This window comes from Sapajus apella, unplaced genomic scaffold, assembly GCF_009761245.1.
Source record: "Sapajus apella isolate SASKATOON/1434 unplaced genomic scaffold, GSC_monkey_1.0 scaffold242, whole genome shotgun sequence".
NCBI lineage: Eukaryota > Metazoa > Chordata > Mammalia > Primates > Cebidae > Sapajus > Sapajus apella.
This window is the reverse complement of record NW_022437182.1, coordinates 365327-376006: the sequence shown is the minus strand read 5'-3', so window position 1 is coordinate 376006 and position 10680 is coordinate 365327. Positions and strand designations below refer to the sequence as shown.

The 10680-nt window shown below is 49.3% G+C and overlaps 1 long non-coding RNA gene across 1 annotated transcript; it reads right to left on the bottom strand.

Moving 5' to 3' along the window:
- Window positions 1-7114: 7114 nt before the first annotated feature.
- On the bottom strand, window positions 7115-8478 carry LOC116545019. Its single transcript, XR_004266144.1, has 3 exons — window positions 8357-8478; window positions 7476-7611; window positions 7115-7221 (listed from the first exon to the last, which is right to left on the bottom strand). It is a non-coding gene; the product is annotated as an uncharacterized LOC116545019 (long non-coding RNA).
- Window positions 8479-10680: the final 2202 nt, after the last annotated feature.

Sequence of the window (10680 nt, the reverse complement as noted above, 5' to 3'; positions counted from 1 at the left end):
TTAACAATATTCAGCACGTATGTTAGGCTGTGACTTCCCTACTGGGCCACTGTCTGCAGGTGGGTTTGAGGTTCTTATGCATGGATTCAATTTACTGTTGAAATAATAACTTGCATACTTGGACACAACTCACAAGAGGTGTGTACTTTCATACCTGGACCCAGAACATGTACAGAATTGTCAGTTCCATTCCTGGACCTCCTCACAGATGTGATTGTGACATATACTTTGCACAGCAAGAGCACTACGGATTTGACCATCCTGCCTGAATAAAGCCTACCGTTTGGATTGTGACATATACCTAAGGCAATAACTTAAATAATGTGGCCCTCCTGCCTACTTCTTTTCTACAGGTGGCCCTGTGATATATCTCTGGGCTAATTTCCAGGTTATGTAACTGCCCTCTCCCCTGGGCTCTGTTCACAAAGGGGATTGTAAAATATTGCTGAGCCCAGCACTCATGTGACATAATCCTGCAGACAGGATTCTGCCCACAGGGGGCATTGTGACATATCATTGGGCCCAGCACCAATGTGATGTGAATTTTCTACCAGCACTCAACCCACAAGGGTGATATTGACATATTCCTGTCTCAGTATTCAAGTGATGTGACTTTCCTGCCTGGTTCTGACAACAGGTGGGTTGTGACATATACCTAGGATTCCACCCAATAGAAGAGGCTTTTACTTTCATAGCTAAACTTCAGATAATAGGTAAGAATCTGGGCATCCTAATTTAATTGTATAAATATTATAGGGGATTATGACACTCATAAATATTCTATAAAGTAGTTGGGTCATATCAGAGCCCATTACAGAAGTAATATTGTGCCACTTATAGGCACACTATCCAACAATTAGGTTTGCCGCTCTCACATGTGGACAAAGCCCACTGGTGGGGTGAGTAAGCTCATATGTGGATGCAGATCACATTCGGAATTGTGACTGCTCTATGTGGATTTGGCCACAGATAAAAGGGTAAGTCCTTTGTTTTTTGAGTCAACTGTTAGGCAGTGTTGTCTCTTATACCTGGCCCCAGTTAACAGACGAGATGATGACTCTCATATCTAGTCTTAGGACAACAGATAAAGCCCTGAGTTGCTTACTTTTACACAGGTCACAGATAATTACACCTCTCATGCATATTGTGTAATGCCCTCGGGTGGTACAGAGAGTATCAAAACAAAGCCCAGCTCAAAATTGAGACTGTGAATCTCTTACGCACACACAGCCCACAGTTAGCTATTAAATGTGAACAAATCCACTGATAAGGTCCTGAATCCCACTCCACAGAAGCAGTACACAGCTGGAATTGTTGCTGTCATATGTGACAAGCAGGATGGTGACTCATTTGTGGACCCAGCTCACAGGCACTGGTGACTGTCATACTTGGACGCAGCCAATAGAAGAGGTGTAAATTCTCACTTCTGAACTCAGGGCAACATGGAGGACCACGAGTTTACACCAGCATGAAGACCTCAGCACAGTTACACAGAGTGTTCAGTGAGGAATGTCATCCTCCCATATGGACGCAGTACATTATCGAGGTTCTGAGGATTACACCCAGATCAGTTGAAAGTTGATATTGTGACTCTGAATCATGGATTCAGTCCACAGGTAGAGTGGCTACTTTCAAACAAAGATTCAGCACTCCTGTGAGGCTGTGACTACCCTGATTAGACACTTTTTCCAGGTGAGTTTGGGACTCCTTAGACAGGAATTCTGTTCACCATTGTGATTGTGATTTGATACTCAAACACAGTTCACAGAGGATGTTGTCTCTTATACAATGAGCCAAAAGAAGCGTGGGACTGACTGTCTCATCTCTGGATCTTTCTGCTGGTGTCACTGTGGCATATTTTTCTCAGCACCTGATTGATTTTGCTCTCTTGCCTGAATCTAGCCAACAGTTGGGATCATGACATATACCTGGCCCAAACACCTAGGTGATGTGGCCATCCTGCCTGAGACCAGGCCACAAGGGGCATTGTAATGTATCTCAGAGCTCATCAAGTAGGTGATGAGACTCTACTTTCCTTCTTGTTCCCTATTACCAGTAAGGTTCGTGACATATATATGGGCATATTACTGAGATTAAATAACTCTCCTCTCATGACTGGGCTCTGTTAACAGAGGTTATTTTGATATTGCTGGAACTGGCACCTAGGTAATGTGACTTCCCTTTGCAGCATGGGCCCTGCCTACACAAGGGATTGCGACATATTGCTGGGCCAAGCAACAAGGTGATGTGACTCTTTTGCCTGGAGTCTGTCTACAGTGGAAATTGTGGCATATTACTGAGCCTAGAGCAAAACTGATGTGACTCTCCTGTGTGAGCCCTGTTTATGAAGAGATATTGCCATTTCCCTGGCCCAGCATTCTGGTGTCACACCAGGGTCGAGCACGTAGATTATGTGACTTTTCTGCGTGGCCTCTGCCCTCAGGGGATAGTGTGACATATCTCTGGGCCAATCTTATGTGACGTGCCTCTCCCTTCCTGCCTGTCAGTCCAGAGGGATTACTGTGAAATATCTCTGGAACCATTGCCAATTATTATGCGACTTTTTCCCCCCCTCTCAGTCCGCTACTGAGACATCCAACAGTCGCAGGCAGCTCCTCGAGGTTACGGGGTTCTGCTCTCTGCCGGGAAGCCCCTCGCGGAGTGAGCAGCCCCACGGCACAGGCTGGCGGTACCTGGAAATCCCAGCAGGGACAGCTTTCAAGGAGACGCATGCCCCACAGCGTCTGAGCAGGCCTGAAGCTTCGTGGGGATCCTTGGGGATCGCCCTGGGCATCCCTGAGGCTCCGCTGCACGTTTTCTCAGCCTGGTTCCGCCCTGCCCGACTCCTGAAATCGCGGGACCGTGGCGACGATCCTGGGGAGAGGGGGGCCATCGCCCAACGCCGAGGCACTACCGCAGAGGGCCCCTGCTTTGCCAAGCCGCTGAGATGGTGGTTCCCTAGGCAACCGGGGCGATCACTGGACTCCAGACCCGGGTGCGAGCTCGCGCTTGTGACGTGCCACTTGCGCATGCGCATTGGCGTGCCCTGCTGGCCAAAGGCACCGGTGTCAGAGGCGACCCCGGGGAAGAAGGCTGCGTGCCGCAATTTGCCGAAGAGCCAGACGTTTCTGACCTCAGTGGCTCCCTGAGCCGACTTTCTGTTCGGATCGGCTGGATGGGGAGGGCGCTTGAGACCGAGAGGTGGGCACTCGGGACTGCTCTGCACGGTGGACTCGGGATCTGACGGCGTGGTCAGGGATCCAGTCCCACAGGGCAGGAGATTCAGTCTCATGAGGTGTTGCGGAGGTCGCTGGACCCCAGAAAGATGCCTGAGACCCTCCGGGAGGGTGTCAGCAGAACGTTCCCCGGCTCCATGAGCCCACTGCACCGCTTTGACCTGGGCCATCCAGCAAGGGGCCCTGCCTTGGTCTCCAAGCCCAGGGACTCCTGCTTCTCAGCACTGCTGTCCGGAGAAGGTGTGAAGAAAGACAAAGCGGCAAGCGCAGCCAGCTGCAGAGGCGGCTGCACCCGGAACCGGCCTCCCCTGGGGGCAGATAGAGTGAAGACAGCGTCTCAGAAGCTTTCTGGGGCGAAGCCAAATCCCGAGACGAATTTTCAGGCATGCCGCTGAGGACCACACGAAAGCCAAGCACAACATGCTCACGGATCTTAGTCACTTTATTGTTTTCACAAAAAACATCATCAACTTGCTACAAAGTGTTTCGATCAAATTGCTTTAATGGCCTATACACGGAGACCCGTTGTCAACTTGTCCTGTCGAGAGAAAAACAATTCCCGGCCTGAAAAAAAATGCATATTCTCCCTCTTATAGACACCTACGTCCAGAGTGTAACCGTGTGTGGGAGGTCAATCAGTGGATGAAATCTGTTTCTGAAGGACTCTTTCCACTAAATCATATTTTAAGGAAGGTCCTACACTGCCATTTGGTTTTCCATTTTTCCTGTGATGAACAAATCATAAACATGGAACCTTCATGCCCTCCAGACAAACTTTTAGCATCCAACTTACCTGACACGATTTTCATTGTCTCCAGTTCCCTTGCAAGTAGCACATTCAGATCTCCAGTCTTCAGCCTGGGGCTTCTTTTGCAACACAGACCGTCTTTGTCTTCTCTCTCTAGGAACTCTTTCCTGCCATACAAGGGCTGGAAATAGAAGAAAACAGGATCAGGATATGAGGGAAACAATCTGAAGGAAGAAAACTTCTCAAAGATAAGACTGTGGAAAGGCACGTAAATTCTTCCAACCTCATGTTTTTCTCCCACAGGAAAGAAGCTTTGTTTCCCTCCTCTGGTTCTCTGGGAAACAACAACAGCAACAACAACAACATCAAAACTCCAGACCATATCAAGTTTTTGCTTAAGGAACACATAAGTTTCCTCCGTCAAACATGGTTGCTTATGTTAGGCTCTTGAAAAATTATCTATTTATCATTCATACTTTATGGGACCACTGCATTTTGTGACCATTGATGCCATGGGAAACAAAAAGGAACAGATTAAGTGTACTTTATATGTACTTTTCTAAATGTCCGTAATTAGGATTTACTCAGAGCGTGTCAGTTTTCCTAACTTGTCAGGTGTGACTTCTGTAGCTGAAATGCTAAACCTGGGATCGTCCTACACACATTGTTTGCCCACATGTAGGCAGGTGCATTCATCTTTATGGAAAGAGAGAATTTTTCAGCAGCAGAAGAAGAGCAGAAGAAAAAGGTCTCACAGCTCCTAAGTCCTAGTTAAGGTAAAACCAGTTAGAATGCAATAGAAAGGATCCCTGTAAACTAATTCAGCTAAAATTCACATGGTATAGTTCAGATTATATTGACCATTTCAATGAAGGCATACAGCTATTTAAAGGAACTGTAAGTACCTGCGTATTTGCAGCCAATATGTTAGAAATCTCCACCAATCACAGCACAGCCTCTGTGTAGATGTTACACATGCAGACCACTGTTCCTTAGACACTGGAAGAGAATGCGGGCACGGCTCCCCAGAATTACTCGGACAGCTGAGATCAATGATCATTCCCAAGCTACATTAGGTACCAAATCATTCTTCACACAATGACATGATACTATAAATCTATTAATGTTTTCTACTGTCATTTCAATTCTTCCTGATACCAAGACCACTGTGATTTCATCCCATGGCTAACTGTAGACCATTTAATCTGCCCCTACATAAGCAAAGAGCCCAAAGAATGAGTCATTCAAGAAAAGACAATCTAGGAACTATCTCTCTGTTTCCATCTATCTTGCCAATCAGTGTGTTTGAATTATCTTACAAAAGACATTAGGAAGAAAAGTAAAGACTATATCTGGAAGAGGCCTTTAAATGCAGACCCTACATCTATAATAATGACTTCCAAAGCACAATCGGGAGACTTTCTCCTGGAAATATCAATCATGACGCATAAGCACTGGCATCCCCTGAGGGCCTACTTGAAATACAGAATCTCAGGCTAACCCTGACACAGGAGTGACAAGCTGTTTTCTTAACAAGAATCCTAAGTAGGAAACCTACCAATAGTGTATAGTCACTGAAGGGGTCCTGAGGACAGTACCAGCCCTACATGTGCAGCAGGACCAAGGACTCATGGAAGAGTTTGGTTTTCGGTGTGCTGTGCTGGTCTTCCTTCTGGAGAAGTGAACCCCCTCGGGATGGGCAGGTTATTATGAGGCCTGCCTGAGGAAGCCAGGCCCCCACTACACTAAGGCTTCAGAAACCAGGAGCAACAAAAAGAAGGGGGGGCCTCACAGCCCCTAAGCTAGCCGAGGACACACGTGCACCAGAAGGAAGATAGACTATAGAGAAACCTCGCTGGAGTGCACTGGCCACACTTGTGTCCAGCATACACGGCTCGCATACACAAATGATAACACACAGAAAGATACACACACACGGACTTATAGACAGACACACACACACACACAGACACACACACACACACACACACACACACACACAGAAAGAAAGACACACGGAGACATCCAACAGTCGCAGGCAGCCCCTGAGGCTACGGGGTTCTGCTCTCTGCCGGGAAGACTCTCACCGAGTGAGCAGCCCGAAGCACACAGGCTGGCGGTACCTGGAAATCCCAGCAGGGACAGCTTTCCAGGAGACGCACCCCCCACAGCATCTGAGCAGGCCTGAAGCATCGCGGGGATCCTTGGGGATCGCCCTGGGCATCCCTGAAGCTCCACTGTAGCTTTTCTCAGTCTGGAACCGCCCTGCGCGTCTCCTGAAATCGCGGGACCCTGGCAATGATCCCGGGGAGAGAGAGGCCGTCTCCCAACGCCGAGGCACTGCCACGGGTGGCCCCTGCTTTGCCAAGCCGCTGAGACTGTGGTTCCCCAGGTCACGGGGGCGATCACTGTGACGCGAGCCCCGGTTGGGTTCTCTCGCTTGTCAGGCGCGACTTGCGCCTGCGCATTGGCGTGCCCGGTTGGCCAGGGTCAATGTGGTTACTCTGCTGCCAGCAGGCCGCAGCGGCACAGGAAAATGCTGGCGGCGTTCTCTGAGGCCGCCCCGGGGAAGGAGGCTACCTGCCACAAGCTGGGCAGGAGTCCGACCGTCCTGACTTTCCTGTTCTGATAGGCAGAATAGGGAAGGCGCTTGAGACCGTGAGGTGGGCACTCGGGACTGCTCTGCCCAGTGGATCTCAAATTGTACGGCGTGGGCAGGCATCGGGTACCACAGGGCTGGAGATTCAGTCTGGTGAGGTGTGGCGGGGGTCGCTGGACCCCAGAAAGATGCCTGAGACCCTCCGGGAGGGTGTCAGCAGAACGTTCCCCGGCTCTATGAGCTCACTGCTCCGCTTCGACCTGGGCCACCCACCAAGGGGCCCTGCCTTGGTCTCCAAGCCCAGGGACCCCTGCTTCTCAGCACTGCTGTCCGGAGAAGGTATGAAGAAAGACAAAGAGGCAAGTGCAGCGTCCGGCAGAGGCGGCCGCACCCGGGACTGGCCTCCCCTCCGGGTAGATGGGGTGGAGAGAGCATCTCAGAAGCTTTCCGGGGTGAAGCCAAATCCTGAGACGGATGTCCAGGCATGCCGCTGAGGACCCCCACAAAAGCCAAGCACAACATGCTCACGGATCTTAGTCACTTTATTGTTTTCACAGAAAACACCATCATCTTGCTACAAAGTGTTTCGATCAAATTGCTTTGATGGCCTATACACGGAGACCCGTTGTCAACTTGTCCTGTCGAGAGAAAAAACAATTCCCGACGTGAAAAAATGCATATTCTCCCTCTTATAGACACCTACGTCCAGAGTGTAACCGTGTGTGGGAGGTCAATCAGTGGGTGAAATCTGTTTCTGAAGGACTCTTTCCACTAAATCATATTTTAAGGAAGGTCCTACACTGCCATTTGGTTTTCCATTTTTCCTGTGATGAACAAATCATAAACATGGAACCTTCATGCCCTCCAGACAAGCTTTTAGCATCCAACTTACCTGACACGATTTTCATTGTCTCCAGTTCCCTTGCAAGTAGCACATTCAGATCTCCAGTCTTCAGCCTGGGGCTTCGTTTGCAACACAGACCGTCTTTGTCTTCTCTCTCTAGGAACTCTTTCCTGCCATACAAGGGCTGGAAATAGAAGAATGTTTTCTTCTCTTCAGGATATGAGGGAAACAATTTGAAGGAAAAAAAACTTCTCGAAGGTAAGGTTGTGGAAAAGCGTGTAAATTCTTCCAACCTCATGTTTTTCTCCCTCAGGAACGAAGCTTTGTTTTCCTTTTCTGGTTATCTGGGAAAACAACAACAATAACAACAACAACAACAACAACAACAGCACAATTCCAGACCTTCCCGAATGTGTTACTAAGGATAAAAATAAGTTTTCACTGGCAAACATGGTTGCTTATGTTAGGCTCTTGAAAAATTATCTATTTCTCATTAACACTTTATTGGACCACTATATTTTGTGACCATTGATGCCATAGGAAACAAAAAGGAACAGATTAAGTGTACTTTATATGTACTTTTCTAAATGTCCGTGATTAGGATTTACTCAGAGCGTGTCACTTTTCCTAACTTGTCAGGTGTGACTTCTGTAGCTGAAATGCTCAACCTGGGATGGTCCTACACTCATTGTTTGCCCACATGTAGGCAGGTGCATTCATCTTTATGGAAAGAGATGAGTTTTCAGCAGCAAAAGAAGAGCAGAAGGAGAAGGTCTCACAGCTCGTAAGTCCTAGTTCAGGTAAAACCAGTTAGAATGCCATAGAAAAGATCCTTGTAAACACATTCAGCTAAAATTCACATCCTATAGTTCAGATTACATTTACCATTTCAATGAAGGCATACAGATGATGAAAGGTACTGTAAGTACCTGCGTATTTGCAGCCAATATGTTAGAAATCTCCACCAATCACAGCACAGCCTCTGTGTAGATGTTACCATTCCCACATGCAGATCACTGTTCCTTAGATACTGGAAGAGAAAGCAGGCACTGCTCCCCGGAATTCCTTGAACAGCTGAGATCAAGGATCATTCCCAAGCTACATTAGGTACCAAATCATTCTCAACACAGTGACATGATACTATAAATCTATTAATGTTTTCTTACTTTACTTTGATTTCAGTTCTTAATGCTACCAAAGCCATTATGATGACATCCCATGGCTACCTGCAGACCATTTAATCTGTCCCTAGACCCTAGATAAGCAAGGAGTCTGCTAAATGAGTCATTCAAGAAAAGACAATTTAGGAGCTATCTCTCTGTTTCCATCTATATTGCCAATCAGTGTGTTTGAATTATCTGATGGAAGAAATTAGGAAGAAAAATGAAGACTCTATCCATAAGAGGCCTTTAAATGCAGACCCCACATCTACAAGAATTCCTTCCAAAGAACAATACTGAGACTTGCTCCTGGAAATATCAAACATGACCCATAAGCACTGGCATCCCCTTAGTGCCTACTCGAAATACAGAATCTCAGGCTCACTCTGACACAGGAATGACAATTTTTTTTTTTAACAATAATCCCACCTAGGACACCTGCGCAACAGTGTAGTCCCTCAAGCGGTCCTGAGGACAGTAACAGACCTATATGTGCGGCAGGACCAAGGGCCCATGGAAGAGTTTGGTTTTGGGTGTGCTTTGTTGGTCTTCTTTCTGGAGGAGTGACCCCCTCGGGATGGGCAGGTGATTAAGAGGCCTGAGGGTGGGAGCCAGACCCCCACTACACGAAGGCTTCAGAAACCAGGAGCAACACAAAGAACGCGGGGCCCCACAGCTCCAAAGCTGAGCCAAGCACAGATGGGTACCAGAAGGTAGAGGGAATACAGAGAAACGGTGCTGGAGTGCACTGGCCACACTCATGTCCAGCATACAGGGCTCCCACATACATGTGAACACACACAAGAAGATACACACAGACAGACGCACACAGACACACAGACACACATACAGACGCATGCAGACACACACACACACACAGAAAGAAAGACACACAGAGACATCCACAGGAAAATGGACACACACACACACACACAGAGACAAACACAGACAGACACACACGGACTCGCACACAGAAACAGACACACACACACACACACACACACACACACACACAGAGAGAGAGAAAGAAAGACAAACAGAGATATCCAACAGTCACACGCAGCTCCTGAGGCTGTGCGGTTCTGCTCTCTGCCGGGAAGACCCTCGCTGAGTGAGCAGCCCCCAGGCACACAGGCTGGCGGTACCTGGAAATCCCAGCAGGGACAGCTTTTAAGGAGACGCACCCCTCACAGCGGTTCAGCAGGCCTGTAGCATCGTGGGGATCCTTGGGGATCGCCAGGGGCAACCCTCAAGCTCAGCTGCAGCTTTTCTCAGCCTGGTTCCGCCCTGCGCGACTCCTAAAATCGCGGGACAGTGGCGACGGACCCGGGGAGAGGGGGGCCGTCTCCCAACGCCGAGGCACTGCCACGGATGGCCCCTGCTTTGCCAAACTGCTGAGAAGGTGGTTCCTCAGGTCAGGGGGGCGATCATTGTGACGCGAGCCCCGGTTGGGTTCTCACGCTTGTCACGCGCGGCTTGCGCCTGCGCATTGGCGTACCTGGCTGGCCAGGGGCAATGTGGTCCCTCTGCTGCCGGGGGGCCGCAGAGGCACCGGAAAATGCTGGCGGTGGTGTCGGAGGTAGCCACGGGGAAGGAGGCTACGTGCCACAAGCTGAGCCCAACGGGACTGTCAAGACTTTCCTGTTCGGGTAGGCCAGATAGGGAGGGTGCTTGAGACAGTGATGTGGGCACTCAGGACTGCTCTGCCCAGTGTATTACAGATCGGATGGCTTGGGCAGGGATCGGGTCCCACGGGGCTAGAAATCCAGTCTGGTGAGGTGTGGCGGGGGTCGGTGGATCCCAGAAAGATGCCTGAGACCCTCCTGGAGGGTGTCAGCAGAACGTTCCTTGGTTCCATGAGCTCATTGCCCTGCTTCGAACTTGGCCACCCACATAGGGGCCTTGCCTTGGTCTCCAAGCCCAGTGACCCCTGCTTCTCAGCACAGCCGTCAGGAGAAGGTGTGAAGACAGACAAAGCCGCAAGCACAGGGAGCCGCAGAGGATGCCTCACCTGGAACTGGCCTCCCCTGGGGGCAAATTGGGTGGAGAGGGTATCTCAGAAGTTTTTTAGGGCCAAGCCAAGCCCGAGACGC